The following is an 18109-nucleotide window of genomic DNA, read 5'->3' as shown; positions in this document are numbered from 1 at the left end:
TCAATTCATTGCCATGACACTTTTATGGCTGGACTCTTGGATACTTTTGTGGCTGGTTGTTCCTATCGTCAGAAATTCCCCTTAAACACTATTTTCAGCTCTCCAATACTTGGAGTTTTCCTTTGGGCTGTAGATCTGTTCAAAGTTCAGAGGTCTCAAACCCTGTGCTAACTTGTTGAAGCTAATGTTTTACAGGATACAGACCAGTAGGTTCCTTGCACTGCTGAATATAATGCAAAGCAGTGAATATAATAAAAGCAAATCCGCACAGACACACCCCTGGAACCCCAACCTGGGATATTCTATCTACTACCCATGATCCATAAACCTGGAAATCCTGGGCGCCCCATCATCTCAGGCATTGGCACCCTGACACCAGGATTGTCTGGCTATGTAGACTCCCTCCTCAGGCCCTACGCTACCAGCACTCCCAGCTACCTTTGAGACACCACCGACTTCTTGAGGAAACTACAATCCATCGGTGATCTTCCTGATAACACCATCCTGGCCACTATGGATGTAGAAGCCCTCTACACCAACATTCCACACAAAGATGGACTACAAGCCATCAAGAACACTATCCCCGATAATGTCACGGCTAACCTGGTGGCTGAACTTTGTGACTTTGTCCTTACCCATAACTATTTTACATTTGGGAACAATGTACACCTTCAAATCAGCGGCACTGCTATGGGTACCCGCATGGCCCCACAGTATGCCAACATTTTTATGGCTGACTTAGAACAACGCTTCCTCAGCTCTCGTCCCCTAACGCCCCTACTCTACTTGCGCTATATTGATGACATCTTCATCATCTGGACCCATGGAAAAGAAGCCCTTGAGGAATTCCACCATGATTTCAACAATTTCCATCCCACCATCAACCTCCAGTCCACACAAGAGATCCACTTCCTGGACACTACAGTGCTAATAAATGATGGTCACATAAACACCACCCTATACCGGAAACCTACTGACCGCTATTCCTACCTACATGCCTCCAGCTTTCACCCTGACCACACCACACGATCCATTGTCTACAGCCAAGCTCTGTGATACAACCGCATTTGCTCCAACCCCTCTGACAGAGACAAACACCTACAAGATCTCTATCAAGCATTCTTACAACTACAATACCCACCTGTGGAAGTGAAGAAAGAGATTGATAGAGCCAGAAGAGTTCCCAGAAGTCACCTACTACAGGACAGGCCTAACAAAGAAAATAACAGAACGCCACTAGCCGTCACCTTCAGCCCCCAATTAAAACGCCTCCAACACATTATTAAGGATCTACAACCTATCCTGAAGGATGACCCACACTCTCACAAATCTTGGGAGACAGGCCAGTCCTTGCCTACAGACAGCCCCCCAACCTGAAGCAAATACTCACCAGCAACCACATACCACACAACAGAACCACTAATCCAGGAACCTATCCTTGCAACAAAGCCCGTTGCCAACTGTGCCCACATATCTATTCAGGGGACACCATCACAGGGCCTAATAACATCAGCCACACTATCAGAGGCTCGTTCACCTGCACATCCACCAATGTGATATATGCTATCATGTGCCAGCAATGCCCCTCTGCCATGTACATTGGTCAAACTGGACAGTCTCTACGTAAAAGAATAAATGGACACAAATCAGATGTCAAGAATTATAACATTCATAAACCAGTCGGAGAACACTTCAATCTCTCTGGTCACGCGATTACAGACATGAAAGTTGTGATATTACAACAAAAAAACTTCAAAACCAGACTCCAGCGAGAGACTGTTGAATTGGAATTCATTTGCAAATTGGATACAATTAACTTTTGCTTGAATAGAGACAGGGAGTGGCTAAGTCATTATGCAAGGTAACCTATTTCCCCTTGTTTTTTCCTACCCCCCCCCCCCAGACGTTCTTGTTAAACCCTGGATTTGTGCTGGAAATGGCCCACCTTGATTATCATACACATTGTAAGGAGAGTGATCACTTTACATAAGCTATTACCAGCAGGAGAGTGGGGTGGGGGGAGAGAAAACTTTTTGTAGTGGTAAACACCCATTTTTTCATGCTTTGTGTGTAAAAAAAGATCTTCTATACTTTCCACAGCATGCATCCGATGAAGTGAGCTGTAGCTCACGAAAGCTCATGCTCAAATAAATTGGTTAGTCTCTAAGGTGCCACAAGTACTCCTTTTCTTTTTACACATCCCTCTGTGAGTCACGCTTCCAGGCTAAATAGTTACTATTCTGCCAAAAGAATGTACTTTGGGCATGGTATGCCTTGCAAGCACATGTTCCTGAACACATTCTTATCATGCTCCTCCCAATGCTTACTAATACTGTAAAACCACATCTATGTTACCCCACCTTAATGCAGGTTAGCATTTCAGATAACCAGTATCTTACATTTGGCTGCATTTCTTGCGCTAGTGGATGTTCTCAGGCTGTCACTGCAGAGCCTCACAGGGTTTTCCTGTTCAGCCCTCAGCCGTGAGGCTCTCCATGCAGTTCTTGGGTTAGCAGCACTTGCATTAGCACGTTCAGCACCCTGGAGCTCGGACTTCATAAGAGGGGAGTGGGCTTCACAGCTTTCGATTTGATGAGACAAATGGCTTCGGTTTGACCTTCTTGGTGGGAGTTCCCAATCTGTCCTGGTGTCTTAAAGTATTTCTTTAACACTAGTTCTGTTTTCTGGGGTCGGGGTGACAGATATTTCACAGGCGGTTTGTGCTTTTGCAGAGTACTTCCCAAGCTGCTAGGTTTCGTCATCTACTATAGAAGGTACATTCAAGACTTTTCCCAAATAGCAATGGCCTTGTATGACTGTTTTTTTTTTCATAGATATTTAGGCCAGAAGGGACCATTATGATCATCTAGTCTGACCTCCTGCACAATGCAGGCCACAGAATTTCACCCACCACTCCTAAAAAAGACCTCACACCTATATCTGTGCTATTGAAGTCCTCAAATTGTAGTTTGAAGACCTCAAGGAGCAGAGAATCCTCCAGCAAGTGACCCGTGCCCTATGCTACAGAGGAAGGCGAAAAACCTCCAGGGCCTTCCAATCTGCCCTGGAGGAAAATTCCTTCCCGACCCCAAATATGGCGATCAGCTAAACCCTGAGCATATGGGCAAGATTCATCAGCCAGATACTACAGAAAATTCTTTCCCGGGTAACTTGGATCTTACCCCATCTAAAAACCCATCACAGGCCATTGGGCCTATTTACCACTAATGGTTGGTTACCTTGATGGTTGTCTGTTCCACAGGAATCTGACACACAATACCATCAAAAGTGGACTCGGAAAAGGAAGAAAACCAAAAGGCAAGAGACGGGGGTCTGTTGGACAGATACCCTCCAACCACTCAGTTACCTGGACTGACCAATGTGACCCAGGGTGCCTGGGATAGCCTTCACTGAAAATGCCCTGGGCACGGCAGGCTGCAAAAGGGAGAGCAGATACTCCCAAAACTGGTGGTTAACAGTGAAGTTAAACTCACCTACAAGTCACAAACTGTACTTCTGATTCCTCACACTGGTTATCAAGTCACACAGCCCCCTTATTGCATTCCAGTTCTCTGGCTCCCAGTCAGCGCCTAGATCCAGAACAGTGAGAAGTTATTTAAAAAAACCTTTGCTCACTATACAAAATGTTCTTCTGAACGTCAAAGGGCCAGCCACATTGCAATCCCAGGTCAATATTAGGTTGGACCTTACCTGGCAGCGTGGTATTTTTGGGTAATCCTTTAGTGTATAAAACTAAAGGTTTATTATAAAGAAAAAAGAAAACAACAAGAGAGTTGTTAAATGATAAAGCACTCCGATACATACAGAGATTCAAAATCCATATAACAGGTTCTTAGCAGCATTGGCGAGTTTGCTGGCTTGAAAGTCCCTCTGGGATACATCCACAGCTTGGATGGGTTATTCAGTCCTTCGTTCAGAGCTTAAGTTTGTAGAAAAATTACTCCAGAGGTAAGAAGTAGGAATGAAGACAAAATGGAGATGATGCAGCTGCCTTTTATAGTCTTTTGCCATGTGACCTGTACTTCCTTTGTTCCTTTCAACGGGTTCATTGTACAGCTGATAACCCTTGATGGGCCATTGAACAGTTTAGGCTGATACCAATCTCTCTGGGGAAGTCACCCAGATGCACAACACACGTTTGAACTACAGATATATCATACATATCTATAACTCACAGTAAAAAGGTGATACAAACATATAAACAAAATCTTACTTGGCAAATCATAACATTTTCACAGATACCTTACACAGCATAGCTGGTCAGATTCCTTGCAATTTTATAATATTGGTAATATTTATAAATGGTCTCCCACGTTCCATACAGCATCACAACCAACATCCAAGAGCATTAAACCCGCTGATTGACTGCCTGGTACAGCCACTAATAAAATCTATTCAGATTTTAACTTACCCTTTATCCTTCATGTAGATGCTTTCAATAAGGGACTAGGTGCAGTCTTGTATCAGCATCAGAAGGTAAACTAGCACTCACTAGATGGGACAAGAACTTTAACTGCAGTTGAGAAGAATTATCACCTTCACGTAGGAAAGCTGGAGTGTCTACCTTTGCAATGGGCCATAACTGATACATTCTGTGACTATTACTATGAACAATCCTTCACAGTTTACAGTGATAACAACCTGCTAACTTATGTCTTCACCTCTGCCAGGCTGAAGACCACAGCACACCGGTGGATTGCAGAATTGGCTGACTTTAACTTTACAGTTAAATATCATCCAGGGAAATCTAATGTGGAAACAGATGTTACCCAGAATTCCCCTTGATATGGAAAAATAGAAGACAGAATGGACAGAAAAGAGAAGCAAAAAATTTGTTAATGCCGTCTTACCGTTCTTGGATGTATAAAGAAATGACAAAGTATCTTAGCAGTTATTACTACTAATTCTTTGGCAATAGAAAACTTCTCCACGGGTATTAAATCCACCATAAAGCCTATTCCACGGCAAGACAGTTTGGCTGCTCAGAAGGAAGATCCAACAATTGCTAAAATTCTTCATTATAAGTCCTTGCACACAAACTGAATAACCAGCACAAAAAGAAAAGGAGTACTTGTGGCACCTTAGAGACTAACCAATTTATTTGAGCATGAGCTTTCATGAGCTACAGCTCACTTCATCGGATGCAGTAGGATGTGTTAAGATCACCACCCTGATGCATGAATGGTATCAGTTGCAGTTGGATACAGATGGAATACTTTATCAAAAAAAACCAAGTTTCAAAATCAACTGGTATTACCTGAAAAATACAAAAAGGCAAGTATATCAAGAACTACATGAAGATAGGGGACATTTCGAATAGAGCAAGTAATCAGTCTTGCAAGAGATCAATTTTATTGCTCACAAATGAAGAGGGACATAAAACATTATGTCACTAGAGTCTGCACATGTGTCAAGAAAAGGAAACCTCACCAGTTACCAGAGTTCCACTAACTGTTACAAAAGAATCATTTGACCTTGTATCAATAGACTTAATGTATCTAGGCAGAAGCAGAGGAGGATATGAATACATCTTTGAGTGATTCACTTCACTAGGTTTGTTCAAGCCTACCTCAGCACCAACAAGTCAGAAAAGACGGTGGCAGACCTGATCTTCAATGGCTCTCTTAAAATTTTGATCCCCAAAAAGGATTTATCATGACCGAAAAGCAGAGTTTGAAAATATTTTTTTCTGAAAGTTACAGCACTATTGTAAAATTGAAACATCTTCCTTAACCCCACTTTACCCCCAGGACAATGGGTAAGTAGAAAAGCTGAACTGAACACTGCTGGCTATGTAGAAAACGTTGCCAAAAGAACAAAAGTTAAACTAGAGGGACTCCCTTAATAAGGTAATCTATTCATGTAACTGTACATGAAGGGAGGCTACAGATTCTCACCCTTTAATGGAAGAGATTCTGATAAGTGAGAGTGAAGATGAATTACATTATATGATGGTACCAGATATTCTGAATCTATGCACAGAAACATTTTATCCACATCCTGGAAATGAGGATGTTGTTGATCCTGTAAATTTGGAAATTGTAGATCAGGTTAGTGCAACATTCACACCAGCCATTGATACACGTGAATGCCAAAATGTAATAATGGAAACTGAAATCAACAGTGCACAAGAGGACAGATCACCAGAACAATCCACTGGCACACAAAAGTCATCCAATTAGAGAGAGCAGAGCCCCACAGACAAAGATGTACGAACATTTAGGGACACTTACTTATTAGTGTCTAAATCCAACAACTGGACTGGAAAATGCACCATGAGGTTGCCCTCATGTTTGTCACATGCCCTATCAAGTACTATTCCTATATTAGCCTCCATTCTATCTAAGACTGATGTAATATTTGTAAATGGTGTGATATTGACTTATGGTATGGATATTGTTCTAAATCAGCGGTAGCAACCTATGGCACGCGTGCCAAAGGCGACACACAAGCTGATTTTCAGTGGCACTCACACTGCCCGGGTCCTGTCCACTGATCTGGGGGGCTCTGCATATTAATTTATTTTAATTGAAGCTTCTTAAACATTTTAAAAACCTTATTTACTTTACATACAACAATAGTTTAGTTACATATTATAGACTTATAGAAAGAGACCTTCTAAAAATGTTAAAATGTATTACTGGCACACGAAACCTTAAATTAGAGTGAATAAATGAAGACTTGGCACACCACTTCTGAAAGTTTGCTGACCCCGGTTCTAAATGGAGTGTTTGTTAGTTCTACATAGTTTGTTATGTTAATTTAATAGATGTTTTCTAAATAGTTTGCCATAAGTCCAGTGACTTGGAGTTACATGGTTATGCCATTGATCATATAGAAACTGTTATTTCATAGGATAGGAATATCCTTGGGAATTTAAGCTGCTCAGAACTGGTTATTCCTTTGAATAGTGGAACTACAATTGAAGCAAAAGCTTTCTGCTTGATATGAAATAAACTGAAGAAACATGCACAAGGTTTCACCATCAATACCAGAACCTTTGAAAGAGGAGAAATCTATGTGAAAATGCAAGCTAAGAGTTGTAGAACTCAAGGACCACTGCTAACAAACCAGATGAATGAACTGTGTGTTACACTTTGTGTTACACTTATAACATTACATTTACAAGGGAAAAGCGTAGTACTCATAAGGGAATGTCAGGGTTAGATTTACTTGTGGTCTGTCCCTTTAAGAATTGAAGGTCTGCTGAGGGGATAGATCTTGGTCACAGCAGCAGAGCTGTGCATGCTCTGAAAGGACTGAGCAGCAATGGGGCTTTTGCAAGCTGTTTATTTGATACCAAGTGTAATAAAATTCCAGTTTTAAAATTGTCCTGGTCTGGGAGTGTATAACCATCACATTTGCTGGTGTCCCACATTTACCTGTTTGAAGGCTGAGAGGTAGACTCCATATTGGCAAGACAGGGACAGGGGACACAAAAAAGGCAGACATGTAATACAGGAATACTGCAGCCACTCCTGGATATCAGTAACACACTTGATAAGGCTGTCACTACCATCTATAACAAGATATGTAGAAGCAATACATACCCCAACTTCAAACTAACACAAAAACCTTAAACCATGACCTCATATGGTTTTATGCTTTCTAACTATAAAGGATAGTTAGTTTCCAAGGGAAGTTGTGGAACCCACATCACCGGAGATTTTTAAGAACAGGTTAGATACCCACCTGTCAGAGATGATCTAGGTCAGGGGGCTGGACTAGATGACTTCCTGAGGTCCCTTCCAGACCTACATTTCTATGATTCTATGCTCAGAGCAGTACATCTGACTACCACATTCCCTTTCATTTGGGAAGTTATTCTGCCTTAACACTGCTAAGATCACTATTAACGTTTTGAATTAGAATGCAAGTTTGATGCAGCTGAGGTAGGCATTGCTTTCTGGGGACTGATGAAGACTGAATGTGTTATCAATAGTACTGTAGGCAATGTGAAGTTGGAAAGGCATGCACGAGTCTTTCTCCTTAAACTTTCTATTTCCATTCTTTAAGTTTTGGGTGGTTGGAGTGCGTCCTGCCACAACCTCAACTTCCACTAACTGTAGTTTTGGTTTGTTAACAACTTCTTAAACAACATCCTTCATGCTCCTAGTTACCCTGACTAAAGCAAATTATACTTCATAGATTCATCTGATTTACTGTGAGATTTCTTGCAAGACTGTATGTCCACAGAAGCATATTTAACTGTAAAGTGCTACATTGAGATCTCTGTGGAGAAGTCCAAGTCCAATGTGTATCCAATATGTAATTATACTTTTCAATTATTGCATATAATGTTTTTCCATCTCAAAGGGTTGCAAAGTGCTTCAGAAGGGCCTGAACAGGAATTCCAAATCCTCCTGCATTTGGAATCAGATCCAAAGCTGAGTATTTCCTAAATCCAAACTATGTAACTCATACCCCTTTCCACAAGCATTAATTAATCCATATCCCCATGAGGAAAACATGAGAGGAGTAAATTGAGGTAGAGGGGGGATTGACTTGCCTAAGGCAAGGATCAGAAATAAAATGATCCACCTAGGGAGGTGGTGGAATCCCCTTCCTTATAAGTTTTTAAGGTGAGGCTTGACAAAGCCCTGGCTGGGATGATTTAGTTGGGGATTGAATCATAGAATATCAGAGTTGGAAGGGACCTCTGGAGGTCATCTAGTCCAACCCCCTGCCCAAAGCAGGACCAATCCCCAACTAAATCATCCCAGCCAGGGCTTTGTCAAGCCTCACCTTAAAAACTTATAAGGAAAGGGATTCCACCACCTCCCTAGGTAACGCATTCCAGTGTTTCACCAACCTCATAGTGAAAAGGTTTTTCCTAATATCCAACCTAAATCTCCCCCACTGCAACTTGAGACCATTACTCCTTGTCCTGTCATCTGCTATCACCGAGAATAGTCTAGATCCATCCTCTTTGGATCCACCTTTCAGGTAGTTAAAAGCAACTATCAAATCCCCCCTCATTCTTCTCTTCCGTAGACTAAACAATCCCAGTTCCCTCAGCCTCTCCTCATAAGTCATGTGTTCCAGACCCCTAATCATTTTTGTTGCCCTTCGCTGGACTCTCTCCAATTTTTCCACATCCTTCTTGTAGTGTGGGGCCCAAAACTGGACACAGTACTCCAGATGAGGCCTCACCAATGTCGAATAGAGGGGAACGATCACGTTCCTCGATCTGCTGGCAATGCCCCTACTTATACAGCCCAAAATGGTGTTAGCCTTCTTGGCAACAAGGGCACACTGTTGACTCATATCCAGCTTCTCATTCACTGTAACCCCTAGGTCCTTCTCTGCAGAACTGCTGCCTAGCCAGTTGGTCCCTAGTCTGTAGCGGTGCATTGGATTCTTCCGTCCTTGGTCCTGCTTTGAGCAGGGGGTTGGACTAGATGACCTCCTGAGGTCCCTTCCAACCTGATATTCTATGATTCTATGATGGTGCTGGGTACATATCGTCAGGCCCCACCTTCCCTCGCTCCCTCCCTCCGTGAAAGCAACGGCAGACAATTGTTTTGCGCCTTTTTTCCTGGGTTACCCGGGCCGACGCCATACCCCGGCAAGCATGGAGCCCGCTCAGCTTACCGTCGCCGTATGTCTCCTGTGTGCTGGCAGACACAGTACTGCATTGCTACTCAGCAGCAGCTCATTGCCTTTTGGCAGCAGACGGTGCAGTATGACTGGTAGCCATCGTCGTCGTACTCCTGGGTGATCTTTTAGCTAGCCTCGGTGAGGTCAGTCGGGTCACCTGGGCAGACATGGGAGTGACTCAGCCAGGTCATTTCCCTTTTTAAGTTTCATCTCATGGAGATTCAGTCCTGCTGGCAGTCGTACTACACCGTCTTCTGGTGAGCAGCCAGGATGGGACAATGGCTAGCAGTCGTACTGTACCGTCTGCTGCCAGCCTGAGATGTATAAAGATAGATGAAACAAGTGGATCAAAACAAGAGATAGACCAGATTTATTTTGTATTCATTTTCTACCCACTCCCTCCCTCCCTCCGTGAAATCAACGGCCTGCTAAACCCAGGGTTTTGAGTTCTATCCTTGAGGGCGCCATTCTGTTTCTCCTTGATGCAAAGCCACCCCCTTTGTTGATTTTAATTCCCTGTAAGCCAAGTCGTTAGTCGCCCCTCCCTCTGTCAGAGCAATCGTTTCGCGCCTTTTTTCAGCGCAGACACCATAGCACTGGGAACATGGAGCCTGCTCAGATCACCGCGGCAATTATGAGCACTATAAACACCGTGCGCATTATCCAGCAGGATATGCGGAACCATAATCTGCACAAAAGCAAAACCAGGCAAGGAAATGACTGCAGTGCGGTGATGAGAGTGATGAGGACATGGACATAGACTTCTCACAAAGTACGGGTCCCTGCAATGTGCACATCATGGTGTCAGTTGGGCAGGTTCATGGCGTGGAAGGCCAATTCTGGAAGGAAGGACAAGGCCACACAGCAGTTTAAAACTTTAAAACTTATTGAATGCCAGCCTTCTGTTGCTTGGGCAATCCTCTGGGGTGGAGTGGCTGGGTGCCCCCTCACCACGTTCTTGGCATCTGGGTGAGGAAGCTATGGAACTTGGGGAGGAGGGCGGTTGGTTACACAGGCTCTGTACCGGCGGTCTGTTCTCCTGCTGCCTTTCCTGCAGCTCAACCATACGCTGCAGCATATGAGTTTGATCCTCCAGCAGCCTGAGCATTGACTCCTGCCTTCTGTCAGCAAGCTGACGCCACCTATCATCTTCACCCCGCCACCTCTCCTCGCGTTCATATTGTGCTTTCCTGCACTCTGAGATTGTCTGCCTCCACGTATTTTGCTGTGCTTTGTCAGTGTGGGAGGACAGCATGAGGTCAGAGAACATTTCGTCACAAGTGCGTTTTATTTCGCCTTCTAATCTTTGCTAGCCTCTGGGAAGGAGAAACATATGCAGCTGGTGGAGGGGAAAAAAAAAGGGAGAGTGGTAGTTTAAAAGACATTTTATAGAACAATGGGTACACTCTTTCACAATGCTGTTAAGATTACATAGCACATGTGCTTTCATTACAAGGTCGCATTTTGCCTCTTATTGAGAGTATGCCAGTTTGGTGTGAGAGATCACTCATGCAGGGCCAGACAACAGAATTCAGCTTGCAGGCACCCATGGTAAGCCACAGTCTTTTGGCTTCTTTAACCTTCATAACATGTGGGAATGGTTTCAAACAGCAGTGCCCTCATTTCCCATACGAAGTAGCCGTTGGGTTGGCCATTTAAAATGGGTTGGCAATTTAAAAGGAGGGCTGCGGTTTCCGGGTTAATGTGCAAGAGAAACCCAACTAATCCCCACACACCCACACACACAATTCTCTGGGATGATAACTTCACCCCGCCCCCCCACTGCGTGGCTAACAGCGGGGAAGATTTCTGTTCAGCCACAGGCAAACAGCCCAGCAGGAACGGGCACCTCTGAATGTCCCCTTAAGAAAAGCACCCTATTTCAACCAGGTGACCATGAATGATATCACTTTCCTGAGGATAACACAGAGAGATAAAGAACAGATGTTGTTTGAATGCCAGCAACACTGGGACCACACACTGCAATGCTTTGTTCTGCAATGATTCCCGACTACGTGCTACTGGCCTGACGTGGTAAAGTGTCCTACCATGGAGGATGGAATAAGGCTGCCCTCCCCAGAAACCTTTTGCAAAGGCTTTGGGAGTACATCCCAGAGATCTTTATGGAGATGTCCCTGGAGGATTTCCGCTCCATCCCTAGACACGTTAACAGACTTTTCCAGTAGCCGTACTGGCCGAGAATGCCAGGGCAAATTAATCATTAAACCTGCTTACTTTTAAACCATGTGTAATATTTACAAAGGTACACTCACCAGAGGTCCCTTCTCCACCTTCAGTGTCCGGGAGCCTGCCTTGGATAGGTTCAGGGGGTACTGGCTCCAGGTCCAGATAGTAAACAGATCCTGGGTGTTGGGGAAACCAGTTTCTCTGCTTCCTTGCTGTGAGCTATCATCTTCCTCGCCCCCAAAACCCGCTTCCGTGTTGCCTCGCACTCCTTGGACGTAGTCAAAGCACAGGGTTGGTATAGTGGTAGCTACACCCCCTAGAGTGGCATGCAGCTCATCATAGAAGCGGCATGTCTGGGGCTCTGACCCGGAGCAGCCATTTGCCTCTCTGTTTTTTTGGTAGGCTTGCCTGAGCGCCTTAATTTTCACATGGCACTGCTGCAGGTCCCTGTTATAGCCTCTGTCCTTCATGCCACTGGAGATTTTTTCAAATGTTTTGGCACTTCATTTTTTCAAACAGAGTTCTGCCAGCACGGATTCGTCTCCCCATACAGCGATCAGATCCTGTACCTCCCGTTCAGTCCATGCTGGAGCTCTTCGGCGATTCTGGGACTGCATGGTTTCCTGTGCTGATGGGCTCTGCATGCTGACCCGTGCAGGTGAGCTCACCACGCTGGCCAAACAGGAAATGAGATTCAAAAGTTTGCAGGCCTTTTTCTGTCTACCTGGCCAGTGCATCTGAGTTGAGAGCGCTGTCCAGAGCAGTCACAACTGAGCACTCTGGGATAGTTCCCAGAGGCCAGTACTGTCAAATTGCGTCCACACTACCCCAAATTTGACCCAGCAAGGCTGATTTCAACACTAATCCCCTCGTCAGGGGTGGAGTAAAGAAATCGATTTTAAGAGCCCTTTAAGTCAGAAAAAAGGGCTTCGTCGTGTGTACGGGTGCAGGGTTAAATCAATTTAACGCTGCTAAATTCGACCTAAACTCGTAGCGTAGACCAGGCCTAACATTAAAGTGGCTTACTGAAAGTCCAACCTCAAATCAGGGGTAGAGCCAGGAACAGAGCCCAGACCTCTTGTGTCTTTCAGATATGCTGGGAGGTTTGTTATCTTTCCGGCTCTGATCTAGTGCTCTTAATCCTGCACGCAATGGATCATTGACATCATAGCAGCGATCTGTAACCTAACACTGAGAAAAGCTGCCAGTTAATGTGCAGAATTGCTCTGGGATAGAAAGAGATTCATATCTTGATTATCCATTCTATGTGGGGTTCTGCAGTCACCAGGCCCTTACAAGCGTCAACTCATCCTGCCTTTGCCAGGACAGATTATCCAGTTCCTGGATCCCTCGCTGTCAGAATTAACTTCTGATAAATTTTTACTTATTCCCTTTTCATAGTTTCACTTACGCAGACCTTTCCCTGGCATCTCAGTACCCTCTTCAACTCTGCCTGGATCCTCTCTCCAGTGGGTTTGTAAATCTCATTTGTCCCATATCAGCAAGGCATACATTAAGAAATACTCTGTGTGAATGTAAAAATCTTTTGCTGCCACTGGCATGAAAAACCACCACCACCACCGTGGTGAGTGGGATCTCTACCACTTCTATAATAAATGCTGCACCAAGAAACAGCCAGTGGTTTACCTGCCCCAATCAGAGCTCTTCTGTTTAATTTATTTCCCCCTGATTTACATGTAACACTATTCTTCCAGCAGAGCAGGGTAGTCATCAACACCACTCCTTAACTGGGTGGAGGAGCCACTGCTGAACAAGGCAAGTCAGTGCCTATTCTTTTCCCCCTCAGCACACAGTGTCTCCACAGCCTTAACCACACAACCATTAAAGCAACCCCCAACCAGGGAATGAATAGATAGCTCAGGGCACTGGTAAAGGGATAATGAGCATTTTGCCTTTGGCTCATTGGTTTTAATCCAGGCTGGCGGATTGTAACTGAAAGTCTTTGTAAGAGGCAGCTCTTTGGTGGCCTATGTACATTACACAAGCCAGTGCTTTCACTCCCGTTCTTAGCATGCAGGTGTCAACCTCACAAGACTCAAGCGGCACCTGCTTGTCACTCAGCAGAAAGGCAAGAGACTGAATCAGTGAGGCTGAAAAGTGTTCTCACCCCTACAGGAGTTAATCTCCAGAACAAGAGAACACTGGTGGATAGTATGGGCAAGTATATATCACTGCTGTCCATGTTGAACCTACTCTGTGGATAAACAGAAAATTCAGCTGCCCAAGCCCATCAATTCAACACCTTTTATAGCACTAAATCAAATTTAAGAAGGAGAGCAAGAATTTGTTTTTACAAAGAAATCATTAATAATAGCATGGAATCAACAAGTGAAGAAGCATAAGGAAAGCATAGTCCAACTGGCTAGGAAAACAAGAAGTCATTTGATGGTCCCTTCTACATTAGTGTTTGTCTGTGTCTGTCTTTTCTCCCATATTCCCCCCACCTCTCTCTCACACACACACACCCCTTCTGATGGAATCAGACACACACAAAAAGTGTTTGTAGGTGGTGCTGTTTGTTATGCCGTATGTGTGTGGTCTCTCTGGAAAACAGCATGTACTTACATGATCACAGATCCTCACATTAAATCACATCCTAAATCTATTATTTGTATTATGGTAGTACCTAGAGATCCTAACTGAGATCAATGCTCAACACTGTGCTAGGCCATAAAGAATTTACACTCTAATAGACAGGACAATCAAGGATAGGAGAAAAAGTATTATCCACATTTTACATATGGGGAACTGAGGCACAGAGATTAAGCGATTTGCCTAAAGCGACTTTAAGTTACCATCCAAGTCTATGGCAAGAATTGTTGATGGTCTCCCCAAGCCCAGCCTAATATCTTAACCACAAGGCTATTCCTCCTTTATTATGTCACTTTCTTCCAACAATACTTCACACTACTCACTGGAGCTGAAGTATAATGTAGCTTACACGATTACATCAGTATGGTAAATACTGTGCTCTCTCTCTCTGCTAGTGATATCTCCATTACGTACTATGCCTTCTTAGCATTAATTCTTAACAGCTCTCATAAATGCTTAAAAAACCCTAAAGAAAAAAGGGGTTGTTTGACATGTTGTAGATTAGAGAATTTTCAGTTAAGATTCAGAATCTCCTCCTGTTTGGGGATACGAATAAAGGGTAACCCTGAAGGCCAAAACAAGATTATGCTCGTTAATATCAGATAAACTTTCATTTTCAAGTATGAACATGGAGATTAGAATGCACATTACAACATACGTTCAGCTAGATATCAAAACAAATGAGCTAGCTGGATACAAGCCCAAGAGATTTTTGGTTAATTTAGTCTCCTTTCAAATTCACTCTCTCTCTCCCCTGACCATGTACCCAGGAAGTTGTTTTGTCCTGCACCATAGTAAACATTGTTCTCTGATTAAGGGTAGGGAGGGCTGGGACATGAAAGCCAGCTCTACCTAACTGGAAATCTAGTGCTATCTTTCTGTATTTGTTTTCACAGACTTGAGGTGAAGTCATTTCCTTCTGGCCCTAAACCTTGCTTTTTCTTTTAATAATTAACTGAATAGAGTAGTAACTGTCTCAGCTAAATGCTGTAGAATGAGTTGCTATTATAAAGCCCTTACTTTAATCTGTGAGAACCAAGAAAGGTTCCTTAAAACTCAAGTATTCACAGATTAAAAAAAAAAAAAAAAAACCATACAGGTAAAGGCAGTCCATTTTCCAAAACCAGCCTTAATCAGTCTAGCTGCTCAATCAATCTTTTAGTGAGGGAACAGGTATAATGTTGATAGAAGAACTCTTCTTAGGTATGTCTCAGAGGAAAGTAATCTGCTTATGTACAAAACAGCATTAAGGTGCCCTGAAGATGTTATCATTTAGATGGAAAATTGCTAGCATGCTTTCTAAATGTGGCCTTTGGGGAACAGAGAAATCTAGAAGCCTTTCAAAATAAAATGAAAACAGCAAAGAGATTTTGAAGTGTGTCCTCCCATTAACCCTTTTTTACTAGCAAAAAGTAATCACACAACAGAGCAACTTAGTTTTGGAGATCTACTAAAATAATAGTGCCCATCAAAGGTTATTTAATGACTAACAGCATGTTTAGCCCTTATTCTGCGTTTCTACAGCCTTAGCCCAACAACAACGTCACAGTCTACGGTTGGGGCTCCTAGGTGCTATAGCAGGGGTTCTCAAACTGGGGGTCAGGACCCCTCAGGGGGTCACAAGGTTATTACGTGGGGGGTTGCAAGTGTCAGCCTCCACCCCAAACCCCGCTTTGCCTCCAGGATTTATAATGGTGTTAAATATGTTAAAAGGAGTTTTTCATTTATGGGGGGGTGGTCACACACAGAAGCTTTCTATGTGAAAGGGGTCACCAGTACAAAAGTTTGAGAACCCCTGTGCTATAGTAATACAAGTTAATACCTGGAAAAGACAGACATAGCTCCACCCCAGGGAGTTTATGATTCCAAGATGATACAGGCAAAAGTAATCTCCAAAAACACAGAAGAAAGCCTAGCTGGCAGGCCCACAAAATTCATCTGCCAGTCAGGTATGTCAAATCTCATGGACTGGGTGCCAAATGAGATCGCTTCAGTGTCTAGTACATGGACACAACAACAGAGTATTCATCTCCCAGTTTTAGTTGCATCCTCCCATATTACTGACCTCCTAGCCCTCCTCTGCACCCCACCTCCCCCGGGCCATGCCACAATAGTGAAAGTGTAGGAGCAACAACAATTTGATTGATAGATAGATCGATCGATCTGCTTTGGTTTTGGATTTGAAAATTTTTCATTTCAGCAAGGGTTCATTTGCCTTATCAACAAAAATGTAAGAGCCATGTTTTCCTCTCAGTTACACTTCTGAAGTCCACTGAAGCAAAAATAGCACAAGCGTAACTGTGTAATTTGACCCAGCGTCTAGACATTACAGGTAGTTTAATCAATTAAATAAAATACTGCTGAAGTTTGAACTGGTGTTGGTGTTCTCTGCCTTCCCTACTATTAGGGAAAGGAAACGTACGGGAGAGGGGGAGCGGAAATTAGGCATGTCTTACTTACACCTAAAGTTATATGCCTCAGGCTACCTACTCGCATAGTTGCCTTATGTTATTGGACACACCTAAAGGATTTTGTAATACAGTGTACATCCATAGTACATGAAAATGCTGTGCTCACTCATCAAGTGCCCTTAAGTACAAGTAGAGCAGGGATATTGAAAATAAACTGTAATATTTAATATGCTTTATAGAATTTGACTGCCTTCAGATAAGTTACAAAAGCCCTCTCAATATGTTGTATTCCCATTAGTTCAGATTACAGCCCCCAGGCATTAGCAAGATCCTAAATGGCCCAGTCATGCAAAGAGCCCAGCACTTCCTGAAGAGAGCTAAGTGTCAGCTCCATTGGGAGCTGTGGAAGTTCAGAACCTCTGAGGACTGAGCCCAGGTAGCACAAAATAAAACTGCAGTGTTCTCATTTCACAAAAGTGTTGGGCAAAAGAAAGGGTCTGAACTTGCACCTACCATTCTTTAGCACAAGAGGCAGCAACAAGCTACACAAGCTTGTCAGTCAGATCAGGGAAGCAGATGCAGTAAAGTAGGTTGACCATACCCCGCTCACCGATGAGATTCTGGAAGACTTCCATAATTCCAGCAGCCATTCAGGAGCCCAGGGTGGAGCACCACAGTCATGACCAATCTAACTGCCCCCTCCACGCGTGTGCACACACACACAGAGAGCAGTGTGCAAGAGGTGGCCTGAGTTTGGCTCAGACTCTCAGATAACATGGAAGTTTAAATATTGTTATTCACATTCCACAGTGCAAGTCTGATTAAAGGTCTGCAAGGCTCCAGTCAGCTGTGGAACACAGGGGAGAGCTCAGGCAGCACTTTTGATGGGGCAGCACAGCAGAGAAGAGGAAGAGAAAACACAACTCCAGCACATAAGGAAAGGCAGCCCTTGTCTTACACTTCACTTTGAAAATAGCAGAGTGGCGTGCAAGATATTTATTTTTTCTCCCATTTTATACTATAATCTGGGTTTTCCTCCAATAGCTCCATGCATCCACCTCAACTGCCACCTCCTCACCCATGCAGCAGATTTGCTGTACTCAGACTAACAAAAGGAAATTTTAAGAGTCACAGACCTGTTTTCTTCTGGGAAGGAAGGGGGATTTCCCCCTTTCATCCCATCTCTTGAACACCGGTCCCCTTCCCACCTCTGCCTGTTGCAATGGCAACCAACCACTAGCATTGCAGTCAGACCCAATCGAGGTGACAAAGTACTT

General features: G+C 43.7%; 1 protein-coding gene across 1 annotated transcript in view; it reads right to left on the bottom strand.

Annotated features, from left to right (window-relative positions):
• LOC140895646 (uncharacterized) overlaps window positions 1-17376 on the bottom strand; it is a 37775-nt gene extending 20399 nt beyond the window's left edge. Inside the window, exon 1 of the mRNA XM_073305857.1 lies at window positions 17346-17376. The gene's annotated coding sequence lies outside the window, so the exon portion shown is untranslated. The remainder of the gene's footprint in view (window positions 1-17345) is intronic.
• Between the last annotated feature and the right edge of the window lie 733 nt (window positions 17377-18109).

The sequence above is a fragment of the Lepidochelys kempii genome, chromosome 11 (genome assembly GCF_965140265.1).
Source record: "Lepidochelys kempii isolate rLepKem1 chromosome 11, rLepKem1.hap2, whole genome shotgun sequence".
NCBI lineage: Eukaryota > Metazoa > Chordata > Testudines > Cheloniidae > Lepidochelys > Lepidochelys kempii.
This window is presented reverse-complemented; position numbering and strand designations above follow the sequence as displayed.